Genomic DNA, 18,060 nt, shown 5'->3' with positions numbered 1-18,060 from the left:
ACGAAGCAACAAAGACAAACACAAGTGCTATTTTGTTGCGCTATACAGGTACCTTTCAATTGTCGTCAACAAACCTCTTTGACATCTAATGGTAACGTCTAACCGTTTTTAACACCTCATCATGCTTATACAGGGTACTCAATGCACTTTTCCGAGGGCTATCTCTGCTTGCATCAATCTAGGTTTGTATATAACCATTTTGCCACCCACTTGGGTCACTCGGCAGGCAGTGGCCGAATGGGTGGCTCATCATGCTGCTGCGCTCAGGAAACAGGGTTCGAAACCAACCATCGGGCCAACTTTGGCCATTGAGTTATGTGGCAACGGGTACGTACGTGAGGCTCTTCAACGAACATCTTTCGCGACAACATAAGTGACTGTACACGTGACTAGGTAGGTACCGCTGTTCAAAGAAACTTGTTGACGCAGATTTGAAGGAATGCACATGTTCCGCTCTGTCTGTGCTGGCCTTTAGTGAACATCTGTGATGCCATCTTGGGTAACTGGGTAAGGGCCAGGTGTGTGCCGTTCTTCAATAAGCGTCTTTTACGCTAACTTGGTGACCTAGGTATGTACCACCCGGAATGTGCCATTTTACAATGAGGAAAAAGATCCTGTAACTTAATCCGATGCACAGCGCAATCGAGCCTACGTCCCAAGGGTTCCTCAACGACAGCGGCCCGACCCATTAGCGGGCTGTACCGAAAATGCACTAGGTACTTGCTGCTCTTTAATAAAACTCTTGCCAACTTGGGTCACTGGGTATGTGCCAGTGAGTGCGGCAAGCAAGGGAACAATTCCCAGCGTTCGCCAGCACCAGTCAGTCGTCAGAGAGTCACTCGCACTCAAGCTTGGGCGTTGGTGCGTGGGAGCTCGCGGCTGTTATCGCTTCCCGCATGGCGACGTATTCGCGGCCGCCTTGCACTTTCTCCCTGTCAAAGTCCAGTTGGCGGGCTGCACGCGCGGTTTGGTTTCGCATTCGCACTCTTGTTTCACGTGGAACTGGGAAATGACCTCACTATTTCTGCTTGTCAGACGCACTAGTACGTAATCAGGGTCGTTTTTTGGTTGGCAATTCATTGACCACAGAATTTCGAATGCCTCGAATCATAAGGCCCTCTATCCTCCTGTGGTCTGCTGTGCATTGCTACAGTCGGCACACCGCGGAGCTGGAAAACACCGCGGAGCACACCGCGGAGCTGCGAGGCCCGTCGCCTCCGGTAATATTGTATCCAACTTCGGAATTGGCGGGCATTCGCTTACACAAACACGTCTGCCCTGAGATAGGATAGGAATAAACTTTATTCGTCCAACGGTTATTGATGTTGGTGCCCGGGGCTAGGCTGCCAGGGGTCCATTGCCCGAGGAAAATTTTTCGAGATCCTCGGCAACGGCCCTGGCCCGCTGGACGGCCCACTCCTGTTCTCCGGGTGCCTCGCTCAGGAGGGCGGCTTGCCATCTCTCAGGGAGGCGCCCCGCTCCAGAGGGTCCTGCTGTTGTCTTTCCCCTTCCTCCTTGTCCTTCCTCCTCATGGCGTTGGCATTCCCAAGGCACATGGGCCATATTGGCCCGTTCATGCTCGCACCACGGGCAGCCGGGCGACGGGTGCAGCGCGGGCCACAGGCGGTGCAGGTGGTAGGGGTTGGTGAAAGTGCCCGTCTGCAACCGTCTCAGGTCGACCGCCTGGGATCTGTCTAGGCGCCCGTGGGGTTGTGGATATTTTCTTCGTTCTTTCCTATAGTGACCAAGCACCTCTCTGTGCGTTGCCGGAAACTCCTTGACATCGCAGTCGGCGTCCGCGTGATTCCCAGCTCCGTCCCCCGCGATTTGTGTTGTGTTGGAAACGACAGCGGCCGCGCCAGAAGGGGGGGGGGGGGGGGCGCCGCCGTCGCCGTTACTCCTCCGCTGGGGTACCGCACAACGGCAGCGGCTGCCCTCTGGGGGACTTTGGGAGCTTTCTTGTAATACGCACCCATTCGCGTAATACCGATATATCTTATACCAACTGCTTTACGTGTCGGTTGCTAATAGCGGTGATAAAGTAAACATTGTGACAACCAGATGAGTCTTGCCCTTTAGGTGGCTGACACCATATTCATTGAGGGAAGAGTGCGAAGGGAATACTTCTAGACAGGAGCACAACGTGGTGTGCAACAGCTAGCGAATTCTGTAAATAAAGAATACCCATGGAAACGTAGATGTTTTAACCTCCGCAGGAAATCTAAAATGCGCAGGAAATCTCAAATGCGCAGTTTCGGTCGAACCGCGAAACATTGAGAGCGATAGCAAAGTATTAGACAACTACATGGAGTAATGTTCTTAGTTTTATTCGCCGTATAAATTGCTGTAATCATTCGTTTACCAATATGGTTATCTAGCATGGTGTCACTCGTAGAGACACAACCACGAGGATGGATACTCGCAGAGTGATGTAATCCTATACTTGCCGTCAGCTTCCCGAGAATGTTGATGCCGATTTCACCTCGATGGTTGCGCCGTCAACAAAGAAAATTAACTGCGAAATATCTTTTGTATAATGCGAGATGACATGTTAATCAAGGATGCCATATCACCACGGCAATGACTCACAGAATATTACGCAGTTCATGCTTAAAAGATAGCCCGGTGGCACATTTCATACGTTCATCTCGGTGTTGAGGCAAATAAGAGTGCTCAGCTGTTCTCTTCGCGTCTCGGGATTATCTATGCGTGTAGCGCTGAATTCTTTCCACGCGCTGCATACGTGCTGTGCTTGAATCGTGTATTTGTGCATCGAGACTACGCAGTAGCTCTAACATAAAAAAGGAATAATTAGGAAATACTAAAGTACGATATCCTAAAAATAGATCACAGACTTCTTGTTCCGCTTTTCATTTTTTCTTGTTTCGCGAGACACTGTTATACGTGACACGGCCGTCGTCTCACGGTGTGCTTCGCCGCCAAGCTCAAATCCTTTGCTCGAACCTTGAAGAAAGGAGAAAAGAAAAAAAGAAAGCAGACATTGTACACTTTCAATGGCAACGAAGTTCAATTTATTGCGCTATTTATTCGCGATGGCGTCTGCACGACGCCATCGTATGCAGTTGAGTACTGGACGCATTCCCCTCGTAGACATGAAATTTATTAAAGTTATAATTAATGCACTCTCCAAACGACTAACTCTTGAATTCTCTAGTAATATTGCAATTATTAACATCCATAGCTCGTGCGATCATGAATGTCAACATATAAATCAAAAAGAATGTAAGTTACACAATAGGTAATCTGACCGAGGTTTGGGAATTCACACATTATGTTTAACAAAGGCGGGGTGAAGCGTGATGAATACCTATTCCGCGTTTAAATAAAGGCTAACAACGGTTACAACAGAGACATTCGTCAATGCTGAATATGTACGAAAAAAGTTCACTTTTACCTATTTACTGGCACATAACATGAAATTTGCAGAAGCATACAACATTGGTGCAAAAATGATTATGTGTTGGCACTATACAGCAACACTGTACTGTGGTGTCAAGAAAAAGTCTAGAGACCAAGGCACCAGCTTAAACAAAATTTTAATTACTTCCACCATCCTCGAACGCATCTCCTTGCTCAACCTTGGAGAACGCACTTACAACTACGCAACCGAAATGCCGAGACGGCTGAGGAAGTGGCCATTGCCCTGGCCACTCTTGACCCAGCCTGTCACACCATACTGAGCGATTCTCACGCAGCAATCAACAACTACATCAAGGGTCGTATTTCTCAGCAATCACTCCGTATCTTACAACAAGCCCCGCGTTCGTCTGAAAATCAAATCACCCTCGTCTGGATCCCAGCACACGCCGGCGTTGTCCACCCGCACCTCACCAACCTCAACGAGGTTACACACTCCGTAGCACGAGGACTAGTCAACCGTGCCGGAGACGGTGCAGGTGCACCCGCAGGATGCGACCACCTTACAAGATACGACCTTGTGAAGTCATTTTACATCGCAAGAAGAACCTTCCCCACCCCTCACCGCAAGTTAAACAGAGCACAGGCAACCACCCTTCGCCTGTTACAGACGAATACCTACCCCTCCCTCACACGCTATCACGCCATATACCCCGACATCTACCCGAGCCAGACGTGCAAGGTCTGTAAAACTGAATCAGCAACACTCCCCCACATACTATAGGAGTGCAAACATCAATATCCAGACCTTAATCCCGTGACCCTCTCGTCGAGATGGCACGCCGCCCTGCGCAGCTCCCATCTCGACCACCAACTCTGGGCGACCCAGCAGGCCTACGAAGCGGCGAAGAGGCAAGACCTCGAGGTCCCATCGTGGGAGGCCTAGGCCCAGCCGACTGAACTGCTGGTGCTCATTAAAGTTCTCTCTCTCTCTCTCTCTCTCTATGCAATATCGAATGTTCACAATACATTGGTTTCACTGAACAGGCGCATGTAAGCTATACCACTTTCAAACGGCATGCTTAAGCTGCCAAAGAAAATGTTTCGTGGTAACTGTGGTTTCCAGACTTCGGTCATGACGGTACATTTTCGTTGATACCAAGTGAAACTCTGCGCGTGTATGCAACTTTGACACTTATAATGCTTGAAAGGAAAAGCTATCGTAAACTGCAGCACTATTCGCTCACTGAAATTTCAAGGTTGAGTGATTTCTGAAAAATCTTTGCCAGCTCTATTTCAAGTGCGAAGCATTTCTTGGCGAACATTTGCCACTTTGATAGCACCTACCTAGCCGCCTACATCTTGGCGCTCTCATGTACCAAAATTTTCATAGTATGGCAATAGTGTATGACGGACATAAATGATCCGTTGTATGTTGTCACCGAAGCTTGTAATCTCATTGTACGAGTAACGCGAACTCTGTAGTGCTTTCTGGAAGACACGCGGTCGCCAGCGATTACTCTGGAAACTTCGATGACTCATGTATAAAAGCCGAAGCGCTTGACCCGCAGATCAGATTTTCGACGATCGCCGACTATGTTCGCCGCTTTCATTGAGAATTGAGTGCAGCCTGTTTTTCTGGGTACAAATTACTCTAAAAAAGTTAGTTTCGCCAGTCTCAGTTTTGTTATTGTGCCCTTGGCCATGACTACCACGTGACAATATGTACCAAAATTGTCATAGTGTGACAAGTGTACATGAAGAACACGAATGATCAATCATGAAATGAATATCATGACGTGTGCCATGTAGGTCAAGCAACACCTGGCTGCGCCTTGGTGCTCTCATGGTCGTTTCGTTAACTCTGCAGGTACAAAAATTGTCACAGCATGACAAGAGTGTATGAAGAACATAAATGATAAGTCATGAGATTAAGATCATGACATGTGTGTCATGTAGGTCATGGATGGATATCATGACATGCCTGTTATTTAGGTCATGAAACAGCCACCGGAGTCTTGGCACTCTCATGGTCGCTTCGCTAACTTGGTATTATCACGTGGTGTTATCACGACCATCAGAGCACCAAGACGTAGGCGGCTGTTTCATGACCTATATGGCACGCATGTCCAGACATTCATCTCATGACCTATCATTTATATTCGTTATACACGATTGTCATACTATGACGACGTTGGTACATACCAAGTTAACTAAGCGATGATGAGAACGTCAAGACCAAGGCGGCTGTTACATGGCCTACATGACACACGTCATGATCTTCATTTCATGACCGATCATTCATGTTCGTCATACACTCCTGTCATACCATGGCAATTTTGGTGCATACTGTCACGTGGTAGTGACGGTCAAGGCAACAGTAACAAAACTGACTTGCGAAACCAACCTTAATGGATGAACTTATGCCCAGAAAAACAGGCTGCACTCAAGCCTCAATGAAAGCGGCAAACATGGTCGGCGATAGTCTAAAATTTGATCTGCGGGTCAAGCGCGTCGGCTTTTATACATGAGTCATCGATGTTACCAGAGTAATCGCTGGTGCCCGTGTGTCTTCTAGACAGTACTACATGATTCGCGTCACTCGTACAATCTGATCACACAAGCTTCGTTGACAACAGACAATGGATAAAACCATCGATAACGTTCGAGAAACTTCCGATGCATGCAGGCGCATGCTGCGCTGAGCGATAACATTTATCATTTGTTGGCCGGTGGAATCTGGCCAGCGGTGACAAACAGGTGCACGTTTCAATGAGTGGACCCTTCGCCGGCCAGTTTAAGAAACGTAAAACTGCATGGGAAGGCCTTCAAATTAGGACGGCTAGAGGACATCTGATAACGCCGACTGGATTCTGCGTGGCAAGAATTACCGTTCATGACCGTACCTACCCTGCAACATTCGTTATCCTCTAATAGTGTTCACAAGACGTGATTGCATGGACTTCCTGAACCAATAGAGCACAACCATTGACTTGAAACCGAAGTTGATAACACTATCAGAAGATCAAACGCTAGCGACGGAGAACGCTCGTAGTCGCCATGCCTTGAGCGTGCTCGAAGAACAAGTCAGCATCCCGCCTCGCTCCAGCATTGCCACTTCCGCCGGCACCGAAACACCCGCAGATGTAGAAGGCGTCATAGAGGACGAGCAACGTCTACTGCTCGACCATGAAATTTGCGTCGCAAGAGGTATCACTCGATTGCACAGAGGGAAAGTGAAACTGGTGCTGACAAAATTCAGCCAAGAGTGCAAGCACATCAACAAGGTCACGACGATCGCGTACATCGAAGGAACTGTGCAAACCAGCAATGTGTTTGTCCTCTCGGATTCTGCCACATCGACCCCGACGACCATAGTTCCCGAACCAGACTTCGACATAAATCCAAGTCTCTCAGTCAGTAAGCATGAAGAGCTCAGAAGTCTTCGGCAATACAATGACTGCTTTTCGACGTCATCGAGGATAGGACAAATACCAGTTGCAAAGCATCGTGCAATAACCGAAGAGTGCACTCGTCCACTCCGCCAGAGCCGCTACCGAGTGTCGACTCGAGAACGTGAAGCTATAAGGCAACAAGTCGACGAAATACTGCGCGACGACATCATCCAGCCGTCGAAAAGCCCGTGGGTATCTCCTGTAGTCTTGGTGAAGAAAAAGTACGGAACCCTACCTTTCTGCGTCGATTATTGTCGACTGGACAGGATCACGAGGAAGGACGTATATCCCTTCCCCCGGATAGACGACTCATTGGATCGGCCCTGCAACGCTAAATACTTCTCGTCGATGCATCTCAAGTCTGGCTACTCGCAAATAGCAGTCGACGAGAGGGGTCGCGAAAAGACCGCCTTCATTACGCCGGACGGCCTCTATGAGTTCAAGGTCATGTCATTCGGACTGTGCTCGGCTCGTGCAACGTTTCAGCGCACGATGCATGGACACAGTGTTAGCAGGATTGAAGTGGCACACCTGTCTCGTATACTTAGATGACGTCGTTGACTTGGCCGGGAATTTCGAGAATCACCTTAGGCGGCTTGGGACAGTACTAGAGACCATCAAGTTATCATGGCTTACTCTGAAGCCGGAAAAGTGCCACTTCGCTTACGACGAGGTCCTGTTCTTGGGCCGCGTCCTCGGCAAATCTGGAGTACGCCATAATCCGCAGAAGACATCTGCCATCGCTAACTTTCCAAAGCCCACCGACATGAAGGGAGTGCGCAGATTCCTTCGCTTGGGTGCCTATTACAGGCGCTTCAACAATAACTTCGTCGAGCCAATAACCTTTCTCACGAAATCAGATGTCGATTTCAAGTGGCAAGTGCCGCAAGCCGAAGCCTTCCAAGAGCTTAAACAGTGCGTGCAGTCGCTACCACCACTCGCCCACATCGACGAAGACGCCGACATGGAAATCCACACGGACACGTGTAGCATAGGCCTCGGCGCCGTCCTAGTTCAAAGGAAAGATGGATTTGAAAGGGTCATTGCTTACGCTAGCCGGTCGCTGTAGAAAGCGGCAGCCAATTATTGTACAACGGAAAAAGAATGACTTTATTTTATTTCATTTTTATTTCCTTAAAAACCCCCTTGTAGGGGGCTTTACATAAGGGGTGGGGTTAACATGAGAAAGTTACTTTTTTTCATGATGACAGGTGGGATGTAACTTTTTCTAGGAAGGTTGATGGACAGGTGATGGCTGCAATTTCATGGGGAAGGTCGTTTCAGTCGCTTGCTGTTCGGAGCAAAAATGACTTGGAAAATGTAGTCGTACGGGCACGTTGGCGTGAAACTTTCAGCGGATGACCAATTCGGCGAGACGTGCGTGATGGCGGTGCGCAGATGTATGGCTGCTGTTTGAGCTGGGAATAATAAAATTTGTGAAATGGGCACAGGCTAGAAATACGGCGACGGAGGGAAAGACTGCATAATTGGGACTGTAGCTTGAGAGATGGAACACTGATATAGGATGAGTATGAGCGGTGAATGAAACGGGTGGCTCTGTTTTGCACAGCTTCTAATGAGTCAATGAGGTAAGCTTGCTGTGGATTCCAGATGGCGGATGCATACTCAAGTTTTGGCCTGATTAATGATTTATAAGCAAGTAGCTTTACATTTTGAGGGGCGTCGTGAAGAGGACGTTTAAGAAAGCCTAGTTTTTTATTCGCAGATGATATTAGTTTTGTTACGTGCTCGCGCCATGATAAGTCATTGCTGATAGTGATGTCGAGGTAAGTATAGGGCGGGACAAGTTCGACAGGAGAATCGGAAATCTTATAAGTAAATAAATGCAGGTTGTGACGACGATGAAAAGACATGAGCTTGCACTTATTGGGATTAAGTGTCACCAGTGATTGCACCCTGATTGAATGCGGTTAAGATTGTCCAGAAGGGATTCTTGATAAGCGGTTTTAGTAACTGTGGCATAAATAACGCAATCGTCGGCGAACAGACGGACCTGACATGATAAATTTTGTGGTAGATCATCAATACAAATTAAGAATAGGAGGGGGCCAAGGACAGTTCCCTGAGGAACGCCCGATGTTACTGGTAGACGGTTAGAGGAGTAGTTGTTAATAGTAATGGACTGTGAACGATGTGTGAGGAATTCTTTTAACCATGCAATAATTTCTCGATGCAAGTTTAGTCCGGAAAGTTTTAAGAGTAGACGTTGATGAGGTACCTTATCGAATGCTTTGGCAAAGTCTAAAAAGATCGCGTCAGTTTGTAAGTTAGCATCAAGGTTGGAATGAAGATCGTGAAGAAAGATGGCAAGCTGTGTCTCATATGATAGGCCTTTTCTAAATCCATGTTGGGATGGAGTGAAAAAATTTATAGAGTCTAGATGCTGCATTATCTGGGAGTAGATGACGTGTTCCATTAGTTTACAAGAGATGCTAGTCAGGGAAACGGGGCAATAGTTGAGTGGAAAGTCTGTTACCTGATTTGAAAACAGGAACGACCTTCCCCATCTTCCAGTCTTCTGGGATGATACCTCTGGTGAGTGACTGAGAACACAACAAGCATAAAAACTGGATCATAAAACTTGCATAAAACTTGCCATCATTTCGGCCACCAAGAAGTTGCGCCCTTACCTATATGGCAGACCCTTCAAAGTAGTAAGCGACTACCATGCCCTGTGCTAGCTGGCAAATTTAAAGCATTCATCAGGACGCCTCCCACGATGGAGTCCGAGACTTGTAGAATTTGACCTCACTGTCGTATACAAGCCGGGACGGAAGCACTCTGATGCCGACTGCCTATCCCGCGCCCCCAATGACCCGCCGACGCAAGACAAGCATGACAACACCTTCCTTGGAATAATAAGCACGGAAGACTTCGCTGAACATCATAGAGCATACCCGGAGCTAAACAGCCTCGTCGAGTATTTTAACGCAACACCGACGTTAACCCCTGGGGCATTTAAGCGACGATTGCGTTCGTTCTCGCTGCAAAACAACCTACTCGCAAAGAACTTCTCGCCCGTCCGCGCCAACTACCTTCTTGCTGTTTCCTCAACACTGCGTCCAGAGGTACTGCACGCCCTACAGGACGATCCGACCGCTGGGCACCTCGGATTCTCCCGGATGCTATCTAGGATACAGGAAAGGTATTAGTGGCCTCGCCTGACCACCGACGTCGCCCGCTACGTCGAGACAAGCCGAGATTGGCACCGCCGCAAGACACCACCGACAAGACCAGCGGAATTACTACATCTGATCTAGCCTCCTTGCCGACCAATTTAGCAGATCGGGATGGATTTGTTTGGACCCTTTCCAACGTCAACATCCGGAAATAAGTGGATCGTTGTGGCGATAGACTACTTCACCCACTTAGTTGAAACGAAAGCTCTGCCGAAAGGTAGTGCAGCAGAGGTGGCGAAATTATTTAAGAACATCCTGTTGCGACATGGTACTCCGTAATTCCACATCACCGACAGATGAACGTCCTTTACAGCAAAACTGACCCAAACCATTCTGCAATACAGCCAGACAAGCCACAGGACAAGTGCCCACCAGCCGCAGACGAATGGTCTTACGGAGCGACTGAACAAGACCCTCGCCGACGTGCTAGAAATGAACGTCGACGTCGAACACAAGACGTGGGATGCCGCCCTGCCGTACGTAATCTTCGCTTATAACACGGCAGTGCAAGAAACAACTCAAATCACCCCGTTCAAGTTGCTTTATGGAACGAACCAGACGACGGCTATCGACGTCATGCTGCCGCACGTCACCGACGAAGAAAATGTCGACGTCACCGCCTATGTTCAGCGCGCCGAAGAAGCCCGACAGCTCGCCCGCCTGCGCATCAAGAACCAGCAGAGGACCTACAGCCGGCACTACAATCTTCGACGATGCTACGTGGAATGCCAGCCCGGCAACCGTGTTTGGGTCTGGACTTCGAAACTCCGGCGAGGACTTAGCGATACACTGTCGCGACGCTATTTCGGACCCTACAAGAACGTCCGACGTATTGGCGCCAGACAGCATTTCGCTATCACAGCGCCGCCGCGCACGACCTTAAGTGGACCACGTGGTGCGTCTTAAGCCTTTTTACGCCCGCTGACGAACTCTGTTATATTGTTTGTTTACAATACGGGTGTTCGTTTTTCAATTTTGTGTTTGCAGCATCGGGGCAATGTTTTTCTAAGAGGGAGGTATTAACACGTGTACTTGTTTCTTTCACCGGTGAACGGTTTTCAGCGGCCAACAAATGTAAAATGCTATCACACAGCGTAAGACGCCCCTATATGCATCGGAAGTTTCTCGAATGTTATCAATGGTTCTATCCGTTGTCGGTTGTCACCGAAGCTTGTGTAATCTGATTGTCCGAGTGACGCGAATTGTGTAGTGCTTTTTGGAAGACACTAGGGCACCAGCGACTACTACGGAATCTTCGATGGATTATCTATAAAATCCGACGCGCTTGACCCGCAGATGAAATTTTCGACTATGTTCGCCGTTTTCATTGAGGCTTCAGTGCAGCCTGTTTTTCTAGGCACAAGTTAGTACAATAAAGTTAGCTTCGCCCGTCACAGTATTGTTACTGTGTCCTTGACCGTCACTACCACGTGAACGTATGTACCGAAATTGTCATATTATGACAAAAGTGTTTGACGAAGATGAATTATCAGTCATGAGATTAAGATCATGATGTGCGTCATGTAGGTCAATGCAACAGCCGCCTACGTCTTGGCGTTCTCATGGTCCATTCGTTAACTTGGTGTCTACCAATATCGTCATAGTATGACAATCGTGTATAACGAACATAAATGATAGGTCACGAGATGAATGTCAGGACATGCGTGCCATATAGGTCATGAAACAGCCTGCCACGTCATGGTGCTCGCATGGTCGTTTCGTTAACGTGATAAGCTTCCCGCACAACATCGATTCCTACAGGGCGTGGGATCTGCTGGTTTTTTTTTTCGATGCGACGTATTGCGTTTGCATATGCTCCCTTTTTATTTTTATTCTTTTTGAAAACGAATTGGGAGAAACAATATAATAACGTTCATCTAAATTTGACACGAAAACACTGAACGTGCATGAGCACTGTTTAACGAATCACTTACCTGTTTTGTCCCGTATGCTAATGTACAGTCTGCTCATACTTAGATTTGATAAAATAGAAAGCCGAATACGACACCAAGTAGACGAGAAAAAATTCGTTTTTTAACAGTGTTCCTAGGCGAAAGTTGACAGAGTGGTTGTATTACGAGCAAGAGACATACTGCAGAAATTCAATAAAGAAGAAGACAAACCGACAAAACAGATAGACAGATTAGTTCAGTGCCTGCCATTAGTACTTCTCTACCTTATGATGCCGTTCCTCTTGCGTGGCTTTTACCATGAAGCCATCTTTCCCAGTCTATTGCAGATAAAACAAAGCGTGCCTTTTTTATGGCGAATCTTCTCTTTTCTCTTCATCCGTGGTCCCCAATTACGGCATGCCTCATAATCAGATCGTGGGCCCCAGAATGAAATAAAATTCAAACGGGAAAAAGCAGAATCTACGCATAACTAGTATTTGTTTTGCCCCCGTCTGATCTTGTATCGATTCCTTGCTTGGTTACAGCAAATGAACAGTATTGCTTTCCTTTTTTTCTTTCTCACTGGTGCAGCCAATGATACACAGTATGTGGCTCAGAGGCTAGCCTAGTTGAGGCTTTCTTTTCTTTCCTGTATCCCGTTGATCAATAAAGCGGACCATTAAATTTGGCGCAGGTTAATCAGCTGTTCCCCGAAGGGAAATATGTTTCGATCGGAAATATTTGTCTAAAATGAAGATTGGGCACGGCGTGTTCACACTACAGTATACGCACTGAAATGAGAAGCTCGTCTGACGTATGCCATTGCTTATAGTTAAACGAAATGAAGAACGGCGTAGATATTTTTTTCTTTCCCTTCGCTATTTCTCACTGACTTCACGAAAGCGTGTTTTACGGCACTGTTTATCAAACTATCCAATCATCGTGCAAACCCGCTATACCAGGTCCGTTTCCTTTCTGTCTTATTCTTTTTTTTTTTTTGGCTGAAACAAATTATTGAAGATTGACTGTGGCAGCCTGCACAATTTGAACCCTTGAGCTAGATTACATGGTGAGGCGGCCATTACTTCCAGGAGAAATCCAGACGGTGAATTGAACAATTAGCATAATTACACTAATTATATGTGATTTAATTACTTTAAGTCATTGATTTAAAACTGAACTTGTAGCCGGTGAGTTCGTAAGATTTATCCACTTGGAACGTTTTCTCGGGACTGCGCTACTTTGAAGATATTAATTCTCAAAGTGTCAGACGAAATGCAGCGACGTTTCGGTTACTTCTGTGCTTCAATGCATAAAACGGGATTCTCTTTAAAAAGTGAGTGCCACCACAGTGCATCTTTAACGCAACTTTGACGGCGGATACCTCGAAACCCATGCCATCCTCAGAATACGTATCAAGTGGCTATGCCTTGCAAGCTCACTAGATCCAATAAATAGACTGGTATATGTACCTAAAGCAATTAATTAAAACGTAATTTAGTGTTTTATATTATTTATACGATTGGATATTTTGATTTCTTGTAGAAGTAACGGCCACCTCATCGAGTCATTTAGCTCAATGTTTAGAATAGTGCCATCTGAAACAAAGAATTTGTTTTTTGTGATTTGGTGCAGCTTAAAAGAACCCTATATATGACATACCACGCAACGGCTCCCCTTTTTTTCTTGCAGTTTTTGTCCGTCACAAGCTAACCACTTTCATTACCTAAGTAACGAGACACAAGACCTCGTTGAATTCGCTACATAAGTTGCAAACTATTAAAGAGAATGCATGTCTGCATGAGAGACTGTTCCTAGTGGCACGTCTGCTAGAGCGCAGTTTGTCGAAAAGAGAGTGCAGTTCGGACACCTCAGATCAAAGCAGGCGCCCGCTACGTCCTACTGAGACCCATTGAATACCGGGAGATTCATTTTTAAGATTCAGAATTTTTAAAGATCGCCTGTGGCAGAGCTACCGTAACTCTTGTCATTGAGCTGCATTATTCGAAAAGGCGGACATTACTACCACGAGAAATCGGCAAATTCAACTAATTAACAAAAATTCACCAATTACCTTAATAAAATTAATGTTTCGGGGTATGATTTCCCGAAGATTGAGACGAAATACATGGTTGTTCCAGTTACTCTTGCTCTGCAAAGCATAAAAGAGCGTTTTCTTAAAGAATTAATAATTAAATTATGGGGTTTTACGTGCCAAAACCACTTTCTGATTATGAGGCACGCTGTAGTGGAGGACTCCGGAAATTTCGACCACCTGGGGTTCTTTAACGTGCATCTAAATCTAAGTACACGGGTGTTTTCGCATTTCGCCCCCATCGAAATGCGGCCGCCGTGGCCGGGATTCGATCCCGCGACCTTGTGCTCAGCAGCCTAACTTTTCTTAAAGTAAGTGGAACAACAGTGCATTATTTACGGCGAGTTTTATGGCAGATATCTTCGAACTGGTGTCATTACGCAAATTCATTCCAATTAGATGCGTCTCGTGAACTTACCGGATACAATTCGTACATTTGTATGTGCCGTAAAGTAATTAATGAAGATGATAATTTGTGAATGTTTGTTAATTCATTTTTCTTTCGATTTCTCGTGCATGTAATGTCCGCCTCTATGAATAATCGAGCTCAAGGACTAGAATTTCGGTATTTGCACAAGGCGACTTATAGAGATGACGTATAGCTTAAAATTCATCATCCGGTGCAACTCTTAGCGTCGAATGTTCGCACTTCGGCACACAAGTTCCCCATTATCATCGCGACACTGAATGCCCCCCCCCCCCCCCCCCCCCCTGCAGTGGAGCTTCCAAGCCTCACTTCCTGATTGAAAAACGCTGCTCTACGGAGAAAGACATGTGATGATGGCCTGCGCGTACCTCTTCAGTTGAGCAGCTTGATAAGCAGCAGTATGAGCTTCAAGCGCCCGATGGGCGCGAACTGATCGTCCACGATGAATTCCGTGGCTTGATTGGCCAGGGCCGGCACTCTCGGAAAGTTGCGCTCGAAGGCCTCGAGCTCGAGTCGGGCCTCGTCCCAGTTGCGCGGGAATGCCACCGCGATGGTGTCGGTCGTGGGACCGAAATTCTCGCCCAGGCTGCGCATAAACGAATCCAGCCGGCTGCTCTGCATCGCGCTGAAGATGGCGACCGACGTCATCTGCAGGGGCAGACCCCGCGGAGGCTCTTGAGCATGCCGCCCACAAAGCATCCTCCTTTCAATTTTAGCTTTAGTAGCTTTGCGTAATTTCCCCCCAACTTCGCACGCAGGACCTGTTTGTCATGGGTTTCTAGCTGAGAGGAGACATAGTATGAAAGAGGTTGGGATATAGCGCCCAGTCTTGTTGGTGCAAGTACCGAAGCCACGCTGCCTAGGTCAAGGCGTAAGATTTAAATAAAAATAGATATGGAAGCGAAGGTGCCAAACAAGCCCACACGTCCTACATTGGCGACTTGCGGAGGCACGGCAGCACCATCTACATTTCGCGGGGCCAACTTCTCGGTGAAAAAAAAAAACAATGTTTGCCATTGGAGGCTTGTCGCGCCAAGTCGTCTACGGCGACTTGGCACTACAAAACTAGTCGCCTATCTGCGACTTCCTTCAAGTACCTAGTTGTAGTTCAACGTTCTAGTTTCGTATATTGGTCCAGGAACTTTGTTCTTGTCATCGGCAATTACTGATAATCGTTATAGCAGCGAAAACATTGCTTTGGAATACTCGAAATGCTACGTTTTATGATACTGAGAGGCTCATCCAGGAAGTTCTAGAGTATGCAGGCGATATTAAGATGCACGCTTGTTTTGGTCGGCGTTTGTGTACTTGATTTAAAGAGACACTGTGCAAAACTGACCTGTATTCTGCATTTGTACTCCTGAATTTGCTCCGTCTTCTCAGTACTCGCAGCTTTTTGTTGTTTTTTAACTGCACAACGATGGGAGGGCGTCTACTTGAAGTCGTTATCGTTTGTGGAGGGGGAGTTCTATGGCGATGAAATGGTGGAACGACACGTGCAGCTTCTCCTTCCTGATTCTCTTCTATCCTGCCTTTCAATTCTTGCCGCTGGCTTTGTTATTTCGGTGCTGGCTTATAGAGTAGCTGCACAGCGTAGCGTCAGCCACTCATAGTTCTCCAGGTGCGTATACTTTTCTGCTGAAGAATCTGCAGTTGGCGTACCATTAGGCGCACCAAGTATTCTACGGCTTCCAGTCCTATCCGTTAGAGTAAATGTTCGCATATACTCCAGAGCAATCGGCTGTCCAGAAGAAGTAAACACTTTGTTCTTTGTGGAGATGGCACTCCCCGGTGGTGAAGCGGGAGGCGGTTACTTCCTTCGTTTTCTCTACAGTATTTCAGCCGTTACTCCTGGCTTTGTGAAAGGTTTTGGTATAACATCATTTGCCAGTTGAAATTGAATACAACCTCTAATTTCGCCTAAATATGCTTCTGGGACTCCACGGTTTCTGGTGATCTAAAGAGGCAGTTCGGAACGCTGACCTAAACTTGAAGCCGATATGGATATATTTTTTGTGCTAAGCATAAGGACGTATGTGGCAATGTAACAGACGCCAAACCAAGAGCATAAACGGCTCCCTTGAGTAGAGGCATTCTGAGGGATATGCTTATGTTATAGCGGGCTTGAGGATAAAGTTCATAGAGGCTGGTGTCCCTGAAAGTGCGTTATACGGAGGTCGTATTTTTCACATCGGTAATAAAAAGAAAATGACTCAAAAGTAAGGCATGACTTCCACTCTGTAGACCGGTGTTCTGATTAACGAGGAACACTGCGCGTTTCCTTATTTACTTCTTTCTTACTTATAAACAACTTGCAAAGCAATCTGAAAACCCTGTAACGAACACCGGTGGGTAAAAGTTATTCGAAAAGTGAGCCCATAATTGCCATCGCTGAAAAAAAGTGGCCATACTAGATGAGAGAGAAAACGTGGTACATAAAAGCGGCTGAAACTAACCAGGTAGCCTAGTAAAAGATGCAAACTGGTCTCAGGGCATTGTTCCTCGGTAATGGAAGGCTGTTTCCTATGCACGTGGCACACATTTAGCACCTGTATGATCCTGCCGGTGGCCTCCTCCGTGAATCGGGCGCTGGCGACGTCCGCCTCCAGGCTGCCTTCGGTCAGGTGCAGTGCTTCGAACACGAGCGCGCCCGGCAGCACGTTGTGGGATGCGGCGCCACTGCCTCGGACCGTCTATAAGATGCGGTGGCGTGGCTGGACGGCAGGCAGCGCCGGCAACAATCCACCGACTGAGGCAGCAGCCGCAGCAACCGGAACGGCTGGCGGCTCGCCTTCGGAACGACGCGTCTGGGCCTGGCTCGGCCCAATGGACGACGATGGGCTGTGTCGATTGTAATTAAGGACTGATGTACAAGGCACGCATGAAAGCTCGCGAAGGTTTTTTTACAGATGACAGCCGGTGACTCGCAACACAGCGCTCTCCCCGTCCTTATCCATCTGCCTCCCGTTGACAAGCAGTTTGTCGATCGGCAGTTGCAAACCGACACCTTCAGTACACACCTCTTCTCTACTCTTTCCTCCATGTCTCCTCCTTTCAGTCCTGCGAGCGAGGCACTGTGGGCGTCGACATTCGACCCACCTTTCCTACCACTGGAGCGACTTCTCCTTTGCACTCGTGAGTGATCAGGCCTTTGAGACTATCCTTCCCTCTTGCACGTGGTCTGACAATGTAGGGTAATTCCCTCCTGTTCACAGACTATAGTACTAGTTTAGAGATATCGGTCCTTAAAGACATAGTGGTCACGGAAGTATGGATACTGGATGCAACGTATAGTGTCCGAACACCATGGAACCGTCAGTCCGAGACCAACTTTCGACGCGGGGATTTGCTCACGCACGCAATCCACCACTGGGCACGCGGAGACGTACACGCACGCATAGTGTGATTGCACGCGTTGCATGCTAACATACAGCGTAATAGTACAATTGGAACGCCGATCGACCACCCACACCAGATGGGATACAATACCTGCATGGACTAATGTCCGGTTGTGCGCTCGCAGAGGGCATACACAGGAACACTGCCATGTTCTGAAAAGCGTCAGTATAGCCTACAGCGCGTAGTTCATTGTGCAGCAGGAGGCCCATAAATA

At 47.4% G+C, this 18,060-nt stretch overlaps 1 long non-coding RNA gene across 2 annotated transcripts; it reads right to left on the bottom strand.

Annotated features, from left to right (window-relative positions):
* Window positions 1–2,324: 2,324 nt before the first annotated feature.
* On the bottom strand, window positions 2,325–17,264 carry LOC129384756 (uncharacterized). 2 transcript variants are annotated; one of them, XR_008612406.1, is made up of 3 exons: window positions 16,997–17,264; window positions 14,816–15,095; window positions 2,325–2,964 (listed from the first exon to the last, which is right to left on the bottom strand). It is a non-coding gene; the product is annotated as an uncharacterized lncRNA (long non-coding RNA). The 2 variants fall into 2 exon arrangements; XR_008612407.1 differs by having other exon boundaries at window positions 14,816–15,033.
* Window positions 17,265–18,060: the final 796 nt, after the last annotated feature.

This window comes from Dermacentor andersoni, chromosome 5 (assembly GCF_023375885.2).
Source record: "Dermacentor andersoni chromosome 5, qqDerAnde1_hic_scaffold, whole genome shotgun sequence".
In the NCBI taxonomy this organism is placed as follows: domain Eukaryota; kingdom Metazoa; phylum Arthropoda; class Arachnida; order Ixodida; family Ixodidae; genus Dermacentor; species Dermacentor andersoni.
This window is presented reverse-complemented; position numbering and strand designations above follow the sequence as displayed.